The sequence below is a fragment of the Thunnus maccoyii genome, chromosome 22 (genome assembly GCF_910596095.1).
Source record: "Thunnus maccoyii chromosome 22, fThuMac1.1, whole genome shotgun sequence".
Lineage (NCBI taxonomy): Eukaryota > Metazoa > Chordata > Actinopteri > Scombriformes > Scombridae > Thunnus > Thunnus maccoyii.
The window spans coordinates 17,623,927-17,643,759 of NC_056554.1; the positions used below are offsets into that span (position 1 = coordinate 17,623,927).

Below are 19,833 nucleotides of genomic sequence, written 5' to 3' on the forward strand. Positions count from 1 at the left end.
AATACATGTACATATTTGGAAATGACTGCTTCAGATCTTTGGATTATTCCTCCGGGATGAAAGCTTGGAAGCACAATCAGGATCCAACAAAGAGACACAGACAAGGACGTACTAAGGATATTGAGCAGCGCATTCCTCAGTATTGTTTTTGGGAATTATGAGGTTTTAACAACTTGAGGTGGACATTATCCTGCAAATTACACATTTAAAAGATGATTTTTTTCCCCCTTGTATCTTTAAATTTGACTTTTGTAGCAATGTGGCGATGTGGAGTAGGCTTTGAAACTGAATTTAGATCATTATATAGGGAGATTAAAAAAAAAAACCAGAATACAGAAATAATTGATTTTCAGCATTTCAAACCCGATTTTGATATTTATACAATTTTGATGCTTATACAATATTTTTTTTCTTAGGAATGGCTCAAATGACTGTATGTGTATGTAAGAGGATTTGTTTGTAGTGGTGAATACACTGAGAATTATCACTCGACTCTATAATTTCCCTCAGCTTTACAGTACATTTTAACATCTTTCAGCTCATTATGCTTTTTGGCCCTCAACTTTACTGTTTTCGTTTAGTCTTGCTGCTATAATCAATGCCATTTCCAGCAGCATCAGGCAGCTATATTCATCAAAAAAAAAAAAAAAAACTCTGATAAACTAGCAGGTGAACACAGTGGAGCATTTAGAGGCAAAAGAGTAGGTGGAGACCAAAAACAGAGCAAAAAGGAGAGTGAATATTGTATTTACATTCATCAGGTGGCCAGAAACACAACTCCAAATACATGATAGTATTGCTCTGTATCTGCTGTATGTTTACATTTGCAACTCTTTGCTAACATGTTCACCATATTAACTTGTTTCCGATGCACCCAAGCGGCCAAAAAATCAGTTAATCCAGGATTGAACAACTGTATTGATAAATTAAATGTATTTTTTGGTGGCTAATTTAAAATGTCTAAAGGTTGCTCTGGACCTGAGTGTTTCTAAAATCTTGGCTACAACCCTGGAAATAGAGAAATGAGAATATCATGAGTCTGGCTGAGCAGTAAATGAGGTGCTGAAAGTGTTTAAACTTGGAATTCATTCAATACAGCAACTGCTGGATTTGTGCTGATACATAAAATATGACGGATACTTTTCCCTGCCCTGTGGTTGATTACATGACCAGCTACCTGAACCTCCATGGCTCCCTGGGGTTCTAGTATGATTAAGCTCAAATTTCATCATTTTAATAGCACTATAGTGAATTACGCCACACAGACTGGTGGCTTATTTGATTGACACAGTGGGTGAAATTGATTATAATGGAAGTGTGGGCGGAAGCAGCATCACGCACGACAGTTCAAATGAGATATAAACCATTTTCAAAAAGCAAAACCTGCTCAGAATACAAAATTATAAGGTTGGGTGAGTACTAGGTGCCACTGTATAATTTTAACTGCTGAATTTCTGTTTGAATAAGAGCTCTGTAGTGTTACATCCTGCTCCAAATGTAGCTGTTGGCTTGTCTTTGTAGCTCAGCTGCCAATATTTTATCAGAAAACAAACAAAGCATTTCCAGATTGATTGTTCTCAGTATGTCATGTGATTCATTGTGTGTCAAACATTTTTCAGTATGTCAGTATGTGGGCTTAACTTATTCCTCTTGCTAACCTTTTTATTGGCAACGGTACAAAACAAAGTCCTCTGCTTGACTAAATGACATGTTTACATTTGAAGGTGTTTGTCTGTTTGTTCCACTGACTCGAGACATGCCAAAAATCCACACATACACACACACATATACACATCTCCAATTTTATTTTAGTGAACAAATATTTCATCAACTCTCCAACCTGCCCTGACCTCACAGGCAGAGGCATTGTTTGGTGGACTACAGGTGCTCCATCACTGTTTCCTGCTGTGTCAGAGTAATTCCTTACACAGTAGCCTTGGCCAGAGTCTGATTTAAAGTTTCAGGTTGTTTCAGGTCACATAGAGGTCAGGACACATGGAGGTAAACTCTCACATATCTTGTTAAAGTGAATTTCAGCTGCCTGGTGATGATAGGGCGGCCCTTTTTTGGCTTTGAGAGTTGTGGCTGGACCTGACTGTTGATGGAGCCGTAGATACACATGAAGATACTAAACAGGGGTGAAAAAAAACAGTCTGACTGCAACAGTGTGTTTATTCAGCTGAGAGGAACTAGCAACACATTCCCTGTATCCCATGTAAATTCAATAATTCAGGAAATATATTTACTCAAGTTCTTGAGGAGAGTTCAATCCCACCAACCATTGACGGGGGTTATGTGTCGGATTATTTATTGGCTTGGAGCATTTGTCAAGCAACCAGCGGAGACTCCAAGGAGTTAGTGTCAGCCGTAAAAGTGCAAATTGTCATTTATACACCACGTTTTTTGTACAAATTAAACAACTGAGATGTAATGTGTTAATTAGTGAACTTCAGAGGTGTTCTGGCAGGCAGATTTTGAGCCTCACTAGCAGTTTCCCCCTGAGTGATTTAACTGGCTGCTGGCTGTATTGCTTCATATTTAATGTACAGAGAGGAGAGTGGTATCAATCTCTTCATTTAACTCTTGCCAAGAAAGTGAATAAGCATATTTCCCCAAAAAGTTAAACTATTTCTTTGAGTAAAAGTCAATATTCTGATAAAGTAAAACTGTTTCAAAATGTAACATCACATATTATGATAGCATAAGGTATAAAGTTCTAAACTTGTGCACTATTTTAGAGGTTAATACTCAATGAATTGATGCACTACGGTTTTAAGCTGCTGGAGGTAGCTTCATAATTAGCATACGGATGTGTGAGTGGTATCAGTCTTCCCATCTTACTAAATATATTTCTCAAAAAGTTGGCTGATAAGGAGTATCCCTTGCCTTCTCTGGAAGTTTCAGTCTGTTTCACTTGTAACCACACCCAGCAGTGATGTCACAGTGTACTGACACACCCTGAAGTACGCTTCACATCACTGCAGCAAGGTGAGGAGTTGAAACAGCGATGGTTAGCGGAGACAGCAGTGTGAAGTTGTTCTTTAAGCAAACAGTACTGTATTTGATTTTGTCCTTTTTCTTCCAGTCTTGTCTTCCAAACTAGTTCTGATGTCACAAAAGCAATCTTGTAAGTGCACATCTTAAACTTCCCCTCATCAGCAGATTAATATGAAAACAGCCTCTAATGTCAAAATCTGCACATATACATAATTCTGCACAGTGAAGTGTAAACATCTGAAACAAAAAACATTTTTGAGTGGAGAGGTGGGCGACTTTAAGTTCATAAAAATATCTAGGAGATTCCTATACTTGGCATACTTACCTATATCCCTACTTGGCAAATAACATGTATTAACATCAAAAACCATGCTTGTTGCTGTGATTGCACCATGAGCTAGAAAAGAAGCTATTGATGAATAAATGTTTTTTTAAACTGTTGTGTTAAGAACTGTTTGCACAATTGTGTTTTTGTATTTATTTACATGGTTCTATGTTTAAAATATTTTAAAAAACTGGGGGGAAAAACCTTGATTTCTGCTCAGTGAAATGATTGGCTCTCAGTCAAAATCATCACCAAAATCAAAACTGTTGAGGATGTTGAGTCACGTCCCATCTACAACAGCAATCAAATGTTAACAGCTTATGTCGGACCTCCGGTATGGCCGCCAGAGGGTGCGTTACGTCACCTGAAATCCCATTAATCCAGCCAGGCTGCACAGCTGGTGGGTCAAGATAAGCGATGACCACACAGATATTTGTTGTTGTTGCAGCAGTTGTTGCAATTCATGTGTGTGGGAAATTCACTGTGCATTCCACGTCTGCTTTTAATGAAAGAAATACTTTAAGAAATCACTTTATCTGCAGGCAGCTGAACGAAAAGAGTTATTTTTATTCAACCACTGACCTCATTCTTTGTCCTCAAATGCATGCAAAAAGTTTGAGCATATGTGTTTTCATTCAGTGAAGGGTATTTGTACTGTACGTGTTGATTTGTAATGTATGCAAGCGACTTGTTTAGATGCATGTCAGTGTGCTCGAGCGGAACAAATACCTGGATTACCACAGCAAGACAGGAGCATGAGCTGGAGGATCTTTATGTAAGGTTGTAAATTGAGTGCAGCAGAGAGATTTTAAACCGCCAAGTATGATGCAGAAAGCACATTGAGTGAGTTTCATTCCAAAATCAGACATCCAACCACTGTAAAAACTGGATAGTTTCCCACAAAAAATAGCTTGTTGGCTAGAAAATTTGGAAAGTCGTTATTTTTTGTTGCATTTCAACAGGGACTCATTAATGTGCAGTGGGATAAAAATATCATGTAGCCACTAAAATGAATCCTTTTCTGTTTGGAGATGGAAAAAAAAATTCAAATGAGGTCACTATAATCACCTCAGATTCATTATAAATCCTTAGAGGAATATTTTTGTCATTTCCTGTCTTCCTCCATTGTAAGCTGGTTAGTGCATACAGGAAACCGTCTGGTCACCCTAAAGCAATACAAATGAGAATCACTTGGGGAAACTATGACCTGACTTACGTAATCACGGAGCTGATGAGTGATGTTCTTGTTCTCAGCAGCTCTGCTCTGGGTTTGGAATACAGTACAGTACAGTTTTAGCTGAGATTACATGTGTCTTGTTTCTTCCCCCCCCCCCCCCCCCCCCCCCGCTTCTGTGTGAAAGAGCTCATTATGTATTCCATGCGGGATTATACGAGTTCACTTCTTCATGGTTTAAATAGAAGAATATGGTATCATCCAAGCCTGGGAGGACTGGAGAGTATTTCCTTGAGATGTAACTTCTACTGCATGTGTACAAGAGAAGACACTCTAAAATGTGTTTATGCCTCATTATACAATATTAAATTATCTGAAACTTACTGTATATAAACATTGCATCACATAAATTGTTTTTTTCACACCTGTTAGTGACATTTTAGTAAGCATCTCAGACACGCAAGTAACAACTAATGCATTAATCAAGCTCAAAAATCTTTTAACTTTTGCCAAAGTGGGACGGTGAATTGGACAGCAATGTATATCCACAAACTGATTTACTGATAACAATACAGCTCATATGGTGACCACAAAGACAATAATTCATTTACTTGTTTAAACTGTAGAGATGTCTCCAGATGTATTAATCAGTCAATTTCACCCAAAAACTGATCAAAATATTAGTCCGTAACAGCACGGTTGACTATTTATTTTATATATATGAAAATAAATTGGAAAGGTGTCCCATTTTGGCCAAGATGAAGTAACACTTTGCTGAATTCACTCTATATTTCATATCTATAAATGCCTGTTTGAATCTGCAGTTTACACTGTTACTAACAACAGGCAGACGTATTCAGTCACAATACAAAAATATAAAAAAAACATAATGTATGTAAAAAGTACTCATTATGCAGAGTGGTCAATCAGTTATGCAATTATATTATTGGATCATTATTATTGATGCATTAATATGTAAATAGTGCTTAAATTGTTGTAATTGGATGAGGTGGAATTAGTTGCTTTTTTGGTCATTTAATCTTAAACACTGTATCGTATTTGATTAACTGATTATATGTTTTGTATATAAAATTTTACATTCCACCCATGACAAGTACACAAATTAAATTTTACTCTTCTGAAACTCTTCTGAAATAATAATAATCTGTTTTTTTTCAGGTGACATTAATTACATAACTATCAATGTTTTGAGAAGAAACAAGTTAACATTTTGCTATGATGGTTGTGTCTTACAGTAGTTTATTCTTGGGGACCCCGGGCGGTAGTCCATGTATGTTAAATATGTTGGTAGGATGAGAGTTAAATACTCTTTTCACTCCAGTTGTTACAGTGGGCCTATGTGTCAAAAAAATTAACTGCTTTTATACCATTGATGCTGGTATTTTATAGTCATTGTTTTCCACCTGATTCCCCACGTGCTGTATGTCTGACAGAGATTAAGCATTTTGCAGTTCCAAAACTTCGTGGCAGTGAAATGAAACTATCATTCCTTCAGGGGATAATAGGACCTGAACCCCCCCACCCCCCTCAGATGCCTTGAGGCCCTGGCTTGGACCACCAGATCTCTGCAGGATGGAAGTTTCATTGTTGGATTATGTCAGTCCAAAACGTTCTCCACCCTTTTCCTCTTCCTGACCTGCCATTTTTAGCTCCAGGTGTGTTTATGTACCTGTTGGCTCGGGCCCAGGCGGGAGTGGTGGCGCGTTCGGCTCAGTTCCACAAGCTCAACAAGGGTGGACTGTACCACTGTGAAACCTGACGGAGGGGGAGCCAGGACAACAGCACACTACTTTGTCTCGATTTTGCACCAGCATTTAGTCTGGTCCAAACCGGAGCTGTCACCTCCTAAATATAACATACGTTCTCATTCATCTTGATTAAAATGCAACGCTTTCCCGAATTCATTGTTGATTTATTGCTTGATAAGTTTCCTTTAGCTCCCCTATAAACTCCATCGCCCTGTCTTGCCTTTTGATTGACCGCTCCATTTTTTTTTTCTGTGCAGAATTTTTCCTCCTGCTGGAGTTAGGAGAAGAAAAAACAACACTGGGGAACTGTGAGGAAGAGGGCACAGCCGAAAAATAAAGGGGGTGGAGGAAAAGTGAAATAACAGAAGATTAGCGGGAAGATTGGAGGGACAGGTTGGAAAGAGAGCAAGAAGATAAGTGGAGAACAAGAGTTGCCATATATTTCTAGAAGTCCCTGCTTTTGTGTGAAGATTTTTTGTGTTCTACCTCCTGATTAAAAGGTGAGTTTATGTTGTTTTTTTTTCTAATTGCATGATTGAGCTTTGGGTTAATTTATCTTTTAAATAATGTATTAGCTGTCAGGGAGTCGCATGTGTAGATTTGTCATTGTTCATCCAACATTCATGCAACAAGGCAATAAAAAGAGAAGAAAACGTGTTTGTCTGGGAGGGGGGGAGAAAATCCAGGAATGCAAGGTGAACCCTCCTGTTTAATACTGCACAATGCAAACCGATGTCAAAGTAATCAGTGCCCTCCCGTGTTTTCCTCCTTGATTGGATCCAGAAACGCGCTGCACGGTCCGCCTATCAACAACAACAACAAAAAAACCCATCCAACTCTGCAAGCAATTAATATTTAAATATCCAACTGGAAGCACAAATAGAAAAAATACAATTTGATTTATTTTGTGCATGTGCCTGATAAGAGTGTATGTGTGTGTGTGTGTGATAGAGTGCGTGTTTATTGACGCGCACATGTGGCATCGCCAGCGGGTCTTTGTTCCTCTCCCCCCTCCTCCCTCTATAAAATCCGACCCAGGCATGACAGCTCAGTGGCATGCAGGCAGAATATAGGCCAGTATTGACGTTACCGTGTCGTATGAACTTGAAACATATATGAACCTTACCGCCTACACATGTACACACACACACACTCCTCCTCCCTCCTTGCATGTCTTTCAGCCAACAGGCGCATCATTGCTCTCCCTTTGTGGTGTTTAAAACTGTTACCCCCACAGAGCTGCTGTGGCAATTTTACGGTTAAAACTTTTTATTTTCGTGATAGAAAGGTTGTTTTTGTCTGTTTTCTATCAGGAGGGGGAGTTAGTTTGGGGTTTGGGGCTGCTCACGGGGGAGGGGGGTCCGGGAGGGTGTTGTGGCTCCTCTGCGCGCCAGAGGAGGGTATACAATGTGTGTCAATGTCAAATGGAGGTGTGTCCCTTGTGTGTGCGTTCACTGGTCCTTTGCTGGCTCGGATAAAAATGTAAAAAAAACACGCAGCAATGCCCCGCAAAAATGCGTTTCGTAAGAGTCTGCCTCATGGAATATCTTATAGCTTATATGGTGCGTTTATGTGTGTTTTGCTTCGGTGTGTCGTGCCAGACCAAGAAGATACACACACGCGCGCGCGCACACACACACACACACACACACACACACACACACACACACACACAGCTCTACAGACAGGTTTTCACTATGCTGCAAGCAAGCTCGGGCGCAGATTCTGTGAGTCATACCGCATTTGGAGACTCGCGGCCTCACCGCTCTCTGAGTGAAGTGGAGCCCCTGCTGATAACGCGCGCGCACACGCACGCGCACCAGGATTGTGCATTGAGATGTAGCTCGATCATGCACGCGCACACAGCCTCTCCACAGAGCCCGGTCAGAAATTATTGACTGTGGATATTTAGAAATGGAGCCACACACACTGAATGTATTGTTTGTTTTTCTTGGTTGGAATCGCTGGTGGGTGTGGTGTTACTGTCCATATTTTTGCACTTTGCATCAGTAGCAGTTATACCAGAATGATATAGCTAAACAGATTGACAAACTTGAATCCTGGTGATAAAGCATTGTGGCTTGTTTTGTGGTTCTAAAGGGTTAGTTCACTTAAACCTCAGTTTAGTCATGCAGATAGTTTTGGTTTTATCTGATGTGGTTTTGAGATATCTGTCTCTGAGATGTGTGCCTCCACCACCAAAACAATGGAGGAGAATGGAATTTTATCTGTGCTGCTCTAACCAATGGAAATGAATGTTTTAAAAACTCAACAGCAGCGTGCATTTCCAGAAACTGTCACGGTTACTCTAGATATCTGTAGATTATGCCCCACTGTGTGACAGTTATATCTGACACTATTTCCTCAGAGGAAGCAGACGGTATATGTAAGCTGTATTTTTTCTTGTCAGTTTCACAATGTCACTTTTCACAGCTCTGGGCACCACAAGTAAAATTCCATTCACTTCCATTGTTTTGGGTATTGAGGTAGAAATGTCAGAGACAAACCTCAACAGATAAAACCAAAACTCTCACAGATACATTTTTTATTTTTTTAAGTACAAAAATAATGTTTTTTTGTCATTTGGGAAAACTGACTTTTAAACACGTAAGTGGGACTTGACATAAAGGGAAATTCTGGTATTTTTCAACCTGGGTCTTACCCTTACCCATAACCCTTACCCCTAACCCTAACCCTAACCCATAACCCTAATAATGTGGCCACTCTAACTATTGGTCATGCTAAATTTGCACTTGCCAACTCCATTGTAGAGATTTCCGCAACACAACTCCAACAAAGCAACATTTAGAAACACCTCAATTTTCCTTTAAGGCCTTTGCTACAAAATTCTTAATCCTTTTTTTAAAAAAAAAATACTGCATGAGTGATGAGTAACCTGGTATGGTAGAAGTTAAAGGCAAGCAAAGTATGAATTCAAACCACCAGTGAAAATGGAATAATCAGTATTTAGCTCAGGCGGATTAACTCTAAGGATGGGCAGCAACAAAGTTCATTTACTCAAGTATTGTACTTTTTGAGGTATTACTTGAGTATTTCCTGCATTTTGTAAGTTTGTATTTTTACATCAGCACATTTCAGAGAAAAAATATTGTACATTTTACTCCACTAAATATATATAAAGCCTGTATTAGTTATTCTACTTCATGCAAAATGTACAATACACTCATAAAATATGAGCTAGTCTAAACTACTCAGCAGTATAAGGGATATTAAATGAGTAATTTTAACACATGTGAGTACAACTGTGAACATACAGCTCAGTTACTTAAAGTGGATATTTTGACATCATGGTTTTGCTACATTTAATCTCTACTGGTTAACGCTCAGCTACATCCCTGAAGTGGCCAAACATGTAAATCTTCACACTGCCTCCTCTGGCTGACTGTGTGTTTGCGAGCTGATTATGTTGGTGGGACGACATGTTCATCGACTTCAAAGGCTTTTTGTCCCTCTAATCTGTTCCAGCATTAAGAAATTAAAAATCATGGGGTATTTATAGAGGTCACGAGTACAAATTGTTCTGATGTGCATTTTCTATTTTAATTTGATTAGGTTACACAGATGCTGAGCTGCGGAGCTAATCTTGTGTAACATCTTGTGTCCCCAGTAAAGCCTAATATAGATGTCTTTTTTACATAAATGAAAGAATAGTAATGAGTTAAATCCTGACAACCCGCTGTTGTTTTGAAACTGTTATTCAATTAATAGGTTATGCATTGAACAAAAATGTATTTTATTTGTCATTTAGAACTAAAAATATCAAGCATTTGTTATTTTCAAGTGTGAGAATTTTATATCTGTTTTATATCCAATTCTTTTTATCAATCCTTGTGGAGTGATAGTCCAACTAAGGTATTTTGAAGACATCACCTTGGACTCTGATGGACATTTGTCTTCGTTTATTGATATTTTATGACCTAATTTATTAAATAATCAACAAATAAGTCATAGATTAATTGTAACTATTTGTTAGTTTGAGGCAAAACTAAATCCCTGCCAGTAGGAGGAGTAAGTAGGACTTGTTTTACCAATTTTTTCATCTAAAATGGCACTTTATTGCCAGATTTCTTCCTTTTGTCTTAACAATATAAGATTTTAAGGCTCAGCAGAAAATCCAAACAATTACTGGCATTACTTTTTGTACTATACATCACATTCGTGACCCCTAAAGGCATCTGTTTATCTTCTGGTTGCAGCGAGTACAGTGCTACTTTGAATGAGCTAGGCTGTTGACGTGTCACATACTGTAGCAGTGATTTGTGGAGTTTTTCTGGAGTCGTGTCATACACATCTGTCAGGGCCAAAAATACACTCTTCGTCTGGAACAGTTACCCTTTAGTCTGATGCTACATCCCCGAGTGCATGTGCTCTGGCCAGACTAATAATCCAAGGAGATCAACATGTTGACATCATTAAATTTAGGCGGATGGGAGCAGTTTGGTTCAGTCCACTGTTGAAACTTGCTGTGAGACACTTCTGAGCTCACTGACATTGAACCTTTGAGAGGAAACATCTGTAAGTGATAACGTGAGAACAAAGGTTTTGTATTTGTATTCTGCGTTTGACTTATTTTGACAAAATAAAGTTGTAGAACTGTAGAAGCAGTGGACAGTGACCATGTTCAAGGCAGCCATGTTTCATTGTCTCTGCACCACTGAATTTGTTGCTATGGTGGCTATTGACCAACCTGACCTCATTACAGACCAGTTGCACCATCATCAGACATTGCCTCTGTTCATTTAGATTGTCAGTGACAGTTTGACTTTTTGCATTCCCGGCAGAGCCAACAAAACATCTTTTGTCTATTCTTTAAAAAGAACAAAAGTGACACTCATTCTTGACTTAAAACCTTCTCGGGGCGAGCAACATTTTCATTTTCAGATTCAGATTCGCTGCCTTTCTCTGTTTTATATAATCGTAAACTGAACATCTTTGGGTTCTGGATTGTTAGTTGCAGAGAAAAACACATTTGAAGACATCACCTAGGGCTCTGAGTACTTTTTATATGGGCATTTTTCACCATTTTCCTTTCACTATTTCCACATTTCCTATTTTCCTGTTTGCTCCATTTGCCACAGTACAAATGCACTTCTACAGCTATTGGTGTGTGGAAGGAGAACTTACTCAAGCGTATTCAGACTGTCACCTTGCCTGTTGACTCTACCAATATTAACATTTACTCCCGCAGTGTTTGCTAATCCATCAGTGTTGACTGCAGGGAAAAACGATATGCTTGACCTGTTAAGAGCGGTCATGGTTGTGTAGTAATGAGGTGTTATTAAATTCATACTTTATTTCTGACCTTCAATGGTTTGGATTCACATCTGGAGACTTCATGCCAAAACTTACACCTCTTGATATAAAAGTAAAGCATATTTTTTTCTAATTATAAGTCAAAACTTCTGGTTTTGACCATAAAACACTTCATCATTAGAAAAATATGTATAATTCTTATAATTAAGTTAATTGCCTGACTTAAAATGATACTCTGGTCAGATATTCTGAATGTTTTATGAACTTCGAGTGTGTGAAAGCGAGGGTTGATAGCTGCTATGAAATAGAAGAGACAGTAAACAGCGCTGAAAGGTAGACGGATGTGTGGATATGAAGCAAACGAGGCCAGTAAACAGCTATAATTGGACACGTATTGCTTCAGAGGTGAATTCAGTTCCCAGAATATCAGAGAAGCAAATGCTGCACGGAAATAGTCTTTATCCTCATGATGAGGTGTTGACGACGTTGAAATGATCTCCTCTCTAAGTGTGCTCCAGCTGTTGGGAGTATACAGTCCTGTCAGTGTTCTCAGTGTAGCTGCGACGCCAAGCCACTGATTAAACGTTAAGTATTATTGTAGTGAGTGGACTGCATTTTGGTGATGATTGCGTTTCTGTGTTGATGGTTCAATGGAGCTCATGTTTATGCTGTCTGTGGGTGTAATTGCCTCTTCAGAGTTATAGTTTTGTTTGCTGCTTGGTTTGAAGATCGCTGTTCATTTATTGCAGAGGTTGAATTAGTTAGATGTCTGATGGCCAGTTTATTTGTTTGCCAGTGGAACAAACATGGACATAGATAATCTTGGAACAAATGAAGAGGAAAAGTACATTATTAAAGCTGCACTAATCAATATTTTTGTATTAACAGTGGATTTAAGTCTCTATATTTGATGTCAATGCCACAGAGAATTATTACCTGACTCTACAGTTCTCTTCAGCTCTACATTTTAGCTTCTTTTAGCTCATTGCTTTGGTTTTATGACTTGCAACTGCACTCTCATCCACCCTTTTTCTAGCAGCAGCAGCAGCAGCAGCAGCAGCAGCAGGCTACCTGCCCAGCATCAAACAGCAGACAGGCAAAGTTAGCATCTAACTTGTGAACATATTGGAGCATTTAGCAGCTAAAGAGCCAGATGTTCCCCTCAGGATTTGAATAGAGACAAAAACAAAGCTAAAAGGAGCGTGAATATTAGACTTTGACTGCTTTTTTTGCTGCATCCAAGTGGCCATATGATCAATAAATGGTGCTTTAAGTTTTACAGCATTAAAATGCTATTCATGGCATGTCAGGAGAAAAGGTTGTGCCTGCTACATGTACCCAAGGTCCACTTACTTTTCTGCTTTAACTGCATCTCATGGTCTCGATCAATGTTCTTTTTGGGTTTTTTTGAGCTTTCAACCACCTCTCATGGTCTTCATCAACACTTTTTCTCAAGCTTTCAATCACATCTTACAATCTGAATCAGAGTTTCTGAGTTTTTAACCATATTGCCATCAGTGGATGGAGTTTGATTGTTCAGTATTCATCTGAGCCACTTTCATCTGCTGATGAAGACCAAGAGGTGTATTGGAAAACTCTGGAAACAGCTAGTAAGTGGACTTTGAGTTAAGATTTTTTTTGGCAAACTACTATTTTTAAGGTCAAGAATGAGCTTCAACACTTAAGCTTTATTTTACAAATGTTATTATTTGCTTGTAGAAATCTGACATATGAAGTAAAACTTAAAATTAAATTACTAAATTAAACCTGCGGTGCGGAACTTTTACCTATAAATGAACATCCATTACATTCAAGCTCTTGCCAAACAAGTTCACACAATGCTGATTAAGCTTATCACCACCAGATAAATCTCTTTGTATTTCACAGTATACAGATTTTTTAATCTGGTGTTGGGTTTCCCACACTGGCTGGATGAATACATACCACACATGCTCTATTGGCAGAGCATGCATACCAGAGACTTCCTCTGGGCTAGCCAGCTAACTTCCTGTTAGCTGTCTGCTAACTTGAATGGAGATAAAATCATTTAATTGTGTGGCTCTTCTAGACTTTCCAGATGTTATCAGACTGAATGGATCAAATTCTGATAGTGAAACGAGTCAGTTTGTGGGGGTTGTGATGCTTACAACCGCAACAGTAGCAATGGAGTAGGCTACAGCAGAGCCTATGATGTAAGCATGTGTTGACAGTGTTTTTGTAATTACTTTCACTGCCAGAAGGGGGAGACAAAAATCCCGCACTCCAGTTTTAAATCTAGTAATTAAATTAGCCAGTAAAGTTTTCAGATGTAGTAGATAAAGAGACATTTTTCATAACAAATAATTAGCAAACAAAAAAATTGCTTTAAAAATCAGTATATATTGCAATCTGTCATGAAAACAGCTTATTTTGGATAAATAAAAATGTATTGTCGGGTAATATCTAACAATATTTTCCTGCCCTTTATGTGCACGCTCCAGTTGCATCCTGTATGGCCCATCTGAGTGCAGCTTCTGTAACTAACATTGCACTTCTGCTTGTTGGCAGCAAGAGAAACATTGATTCTTCTCTGTTGACAGTAGATTAAGCTCAGTGTGTTAAAACCTGGCAAACATGACATGTAAAACCTTCCGAAATGCAAAACAAACATTTGGAATTCGTGCTTACGGGCTACTAAAAACTGATTGTTTGGATGGAAACCAAGGTACACTGAGCACAGCTGAAATGTTTTTCCCACTCAGACTCAGACTCTATCTTTGGCTGTGGAAAGGTGATTTTAATCAGTTTTTCTGAACAGCGTATAAAGACTTTGAAGTAAAGTCAAGTGCAGAGGCTTTAAAATAGGACTGCTTACTGTTGTGGATTTTCGGAGCTGATGCACTGGCAGTTGTCAGTTTGAAGAAGAGAAGACCAAACCAAACTTCGTATGATGATTCTGGGAAAACTTTAATGAAGAACCTTGCAAGGGAGAGCGACTCAAGGGACACCTCCTGTTCGTACGGTGTCCCCAAACTCGTCTGACCCACACAGTCCAAAACCAGCCTTTAAGCCAATCATAGAAACTAGTTCGTCAGTTCCGAATCATAAACCTATGACCTAAATCTGTATCTTTGGTTTGTCTTGTTGCGTCTGATGATGACCTGCATTCTGGCCTTGGTTCGCCTGTGAGGCTCCTGGTTTATTAAACAACATGTGTTATCTTCTGTTTGAGAGAACAGAGGAGTACAGCTTGACATTCTGTTGTCCTGGTCAGTTATGGAATATCCATAACACTTACTACATGATACAGCACCATGGACAGCGATTGTTTTGTTTACAGCTCATTTTCTCTAGATCAGATTGATTCCTAGGAATTGTGAAATTCATTATTTTTTAAAATTAAACACACCGGGGGGTTTAAAAGCATGTCTGTGTTTAAACACTGCCTGTGTAACTGAAGATCACTTACTTTGATATGACTCCTGCTGTTGCTGGTTGACATTAGCGCACACTAGAATGGGTTTTTGTAAAATGAGCTCAGTATTTGTACTTTCTGTACAGTGAAGAAGAGCAGATTAGCTGAAAACTGAGACAGTGTAACAGCGCTCACTGCGTAGGTGTTTGAGATCAGTCTAGTCTGAATAATTTCTGACCATGTGAGTAACATTTTTGGTTGTATTTGTGTTTTTCATCAGATTTTTTACCATCAGAATCTTGGCCAAAGGTAGTGTCTAGTGAATATTAGTCTACTGTGTGTAAAAATATGGATTTTTTTTTTTATATATATACTCTGTGTAGGTGTTTGTGAGCATAACAGTTCCAGCATCTGGGTCAGTGCGTATGGATTTTATACTGTGTAGGTGTATGAGATTATAGCAGTCTTCATATGCTAGCATCTAGGCCAATGTGTGTGTGTGTGTGTGTGTGGAAGTGTGTGTGTGTGTGTTTGCGGGGGGACTGCTCAGTCTTTTGCCTGATGGCTAGAGGCCAGATACAGATAGGCCGAGCAGCACAATGCCCTGTCTGTTCCCACGAGTCCAAACAGCCCTTCACAACACCCTATTTATAGACAAATTCTCTGTCCAAACTCCATTCATATTTCTCAGGTTTGATGTGTGGAGTAAAGTGCGTAGATGCATCTCTTTTTTTTTCCAAAATGATGTACTGTGTGGTGGATAATTTATACTATGTCACTGTGCTTTTGAATGGATGCGACTTAAACGCGTCGGAATGTGCATCCAGTCTGGTGCTGTCAGCGGCGACGGTTCGTAATATACAGTGTGTGTATGTGTGGTGTGTGTGTGGTTTACCAAGTGAGGATTCCACAGCACACAGTTACATAATCAGAAATGTTTGTCAATAGATCCACAGGCAGAGGAAGAGCTGAGCGGGGCAGAAAATTAACAGCAGAAATATGTTAGCAGGGGCGCTCTGGTGGTTAAGACGCATACCACAAAATTGCAACATCCACAGTTCGATCACAGCCTGTGTTGCATGTCACACTTCTTTCTCTACCCATATTTCCTGTCTCTCTCTGCACTCTCAACTGTTGAATAAAGGCAAAATGCCAAAACATTAAGAAAACTATTTAAAACCTGTTAGCAGAGAAAACATTTGTCTTCTGCTGTTACGTTCAGTATCCATGTGCAGTGTGTTTACAGTGTATAGATTCTCTGAAATTATGTTCCACCAATCGCCTAGCAACAAGCACTGGTGCCACGTCTACTGGAGAAATCCACTGGTTCTAGGCCAGTAATGGATAGATATGTAACAACAGGGACAGCTACCTGAAACAGAGTGTGCAGGTGTAGAGTTCAGTTTAGTATTGATAATCTGGAAATCATTTTTTCTATCATCCACTGGCCACCTCACTATTTTCTGACAACTCTTAGACTAAACGATTAATCGATTAATCGAGAAAATAAGCAGCAGATTAAACAATAATGAAAATATTCATTTGTTGCAGCCCTAAACCATTTAAACTACATCTTTAAACTAAATCAAATTGAAAGCAAAACTTATGAAATTACCAAGACTCTGAATTTCTCAATGGCCTAAATTTTTAGTTTTCAAAAAATATCTGAGTTGCAGATCATTTATCTGTGAAGAGCAACAACAAAATGATAACCAATCCATCAGTGACTTGTTAATCAGTCTAAACAGATGTTCAGCCCAAAGTCCAGAAGTCCATAATCTTTAATCAATATTATTATTTATTTAGTATTTAGTATTTATTGGGACCGTGTACAGTGTTGATGTACTGTACCAGAGTTAGCTTATGCTAATTTCCATCTGCAGTCCCTTTGGCAGGTCACAATTAAAACATATAACAGAACAATAACAAACAGTACAAAGCAACAAACAAACATACAGGAAACATAATACAAAATACAAAGCTACACACAATAGCACATCGATTGGTCATATTTTAATTGACAATTAACTGAACAAACATATAAAAAGTGAGCAAGACATGTACTTAAAATACTTAACATTACATTTATCATTATTGAGATCAATGTAAAAAGTTATCATGCTATAGATCATCAGTCATATCATGCATCCTTTGTAATGTTATATTTATATGTAGAGCATTTTCCTAAAACCAAATCGCAACATAACACGACAAACTAAAGACCAACAAAAATACAAGTACATAAAAAAACTTATATGTAAAGAAAATACATCAAGGTGGACTTTAATAATACAAAAAATGGAAATACATTTAGTTAAGTAAAAGACAACTAAAGTAAAATCATGTCAAGCTCTTTTACAAAAGTATATGGTAAGAAGAGATTTCAAACAGGAAAGTGACTCAGTCGGCTTTATTTCCTGCTGAGTAACAAAAGTAATTATAGGATTTGTGAGAGTGTTTGGCCTTTTGTCTGTTTACATTTTGAAACAGCGAGCACCAGTTTCACCAGACACTGACTGCTTAAAAACTAAACAAGTAGTAGCAGATTAATGGTATTTTTTCTGTTGTCATTAATAGATATACAAAAACTAATATAGAAAGCAAAAGAAGAAAACATGAGAGAAATCATCATCTTTTCTACATCACACACAACTTCAAGAATTAACATTTTAATAACTTGAGGGTGCAGAGACATTTACCAACTTATGCTTGTAGATTTTCCAGTTTGAAAGTTCGAATAGTCGCCAGGGATTGTTTAGAGAATACAGTAATCAATGTAATTGGAGCCGGCTATAATAGCTTATAATCATTCAACCCATGTTGCTTCTTTTTTATCTGCCTTAAGCTCTGTAACAATCAGACAAGTGAGGAGGAGATATTTAGTGTCCATTTAGCCTTTGAGTCTGGACCTCCAATCTGTTATTCACTCATACATATTTAATTCATCTGGATATTCAGCCACTGATATCCTAATCCCCTCATTAGCTGAGTCCCTAACATCAAATATTTGACATCATTTAGTGAGGTTTCAGCAACAGCTACTGCAATAATGGAGTAATTGTTCTCATAATGTTTTTATGAAGCAGCGGGACTTTTTCTCCCATAGCCATCAGCTCTTATCAGTTTGATTAGAGAGACGATGTAAACAAAGGGCGTGCATTACATTTCAGCATGGACACCTGAATGGTGCGGTGACTCATTTAATGCAGTGGGACTCATAAATGGCAGATAATGCCCAGATAACAGTAATTTTTAGAATATTATAGGCCAAATGTCACGGAGAAGAAGAAGAACAAGGTAATGTGATCTTCATGATTAACCATATGAGTAGTGCCAACAATACCAGCTATTGATTAGTGTTTAAAGTCATATATCAAGCAGATGTGCCAAATTTCACTGGTTTTAGCTTTTTAAATATGAAGATTTGCTGTTTTTCCCAACCTTACACACTAAATACACATATAGTTTTGTGCGCTGTTTGTCTGGGGTTGTTTTTCATGGTTTGGGTTTTAGTTCCAGTTAAGAGAAATCTTGATGCTACATCATATGTGTTTCTAACTTTGTGGCAGCAGTTTTGGGAAAGGCCATTTCCTGTTTTGTCATAACAATGCCTCAGTGTGCAAAGTGAGGCCCATGGAGCATTGGTTTTTCCCAGTTTGGTGTGGAAAAATTGCGCAAAAGCCACAAGCCTCCTTCCTTGCACAAATGTATGTAAAAGTTTATCCGAAACTAATATGAAGCTTCAGCTGTCAAAATCAGGCAAATCAAGTTGATATCTTTCAATGTTACTGTACTTTTTAGTGCCAAATTCTCTCTGTCTGTTGCAATCCTTCCCTTACAGCTCAACAGGGAAACACTGTCAGAGTAAAGAGGGAATTTCATACTGAAAAGAAAATAAGTTTGGAAGATATCCACTTAACTTGGCCAATTCAGATTGCTGAAGCTTCATATTATCTTCACATAAATACATTTTTGCATGGAAAGAGCGCTGTGGATTTTGCCACCCATCATTTACATTGTAAGTGTTTTATGAAAGGATCTTCTAATAGTCAGTATGAACAGGAAGAATTATTACAGCAAGAAAAACCTGTTTCAGTGTTCATATGGGCACTTGACTGTTGTTTTAAGACAGACTTGTAATATTGTGAACTGATCCTTTTAATGTTCATGGTTTTGGAATGAGATGTCCAACAATCACATATAGGTGTAATATTTGTGTGTCCACATACTTTTGACCATGTAGCGTAATGTAAATGTCTTAGCTTTTGGGGATCTGGACTACTGGTTGGACAAAATAAGCTATTTGTGATGGGCAATTTTCACAATTGTTTGATATTTTATAGAATTAGATTGAATTATTAGTTTCACCTCTTCATAGAAGACAAATACGTATCCTTGAAGAAGCTGTTGAGCAAGGCACTAAACCCCAAGCTGCAATGACTAGGCAGCCTGCTGATAAGAGTTCATGTGCTGAGGAAACCTCTCTTGAGTAAATAAAGTTTTAAAAAACTACAGATAAGGTTTGCACAATGTAGCTTAATACACTCAAATATGTCTACGTCATGGTCGCTGTGTATTATCGAACCGGCGTGTCATGGGAGTTGCCGTTCTATGTTTGGCTGCAGCAGCAACCAGCGCGCCATCACTGGGACATTTATCTCTATCAGCTCTAAGCAAATGGCTCCAACATATCTATTTACCCTAGCTTGAAGGTCAATTAGTGTATGTGTGTGTGTGTACGATTGCATGGGTGTGTTTGTGATCATGTGCTCGTCTGTTCGGCCATGACCTCAATCGAAACAATCGATTCAACTGTCTGAGTCTCTCAGGTTCTTTTTTTTTTTTTTTTTTTTTTTTTAAGCGTGGCTGAATAAACGCTCACCGGTCTGACCTGAACAAA

General features: G+C 38.3%; 1 protein-coding gene across 2 annotated transcripts in view; it reads left to right on the top strand.

Annotated features, from left to right (window-relative positions):
• The first annotated feature begins 6,428 nt into the window (after nucleotides 1-6,428).
• Nucleotides 6,429-19,833, top strand: part of ndrg2 (NDRG family member 2) — a 42,498-nt gene continuing 29,093 nt past the window's right edge. The window contains exon 1 of one of the 2 annotated variants that reach the window (XM_042401149.1): nucleotides 6,429-6,765. The gene's annotated coding sequence lies outside the window, so the exon portion shown is untranslated. Of the gene's footprint in view, nucleotides 6,766-12,082; nucleotides 12,124-19,833 lie in introns of those variants that run through there. The other variant, XM_042401150.1, reaches the window with a different exon arrangement.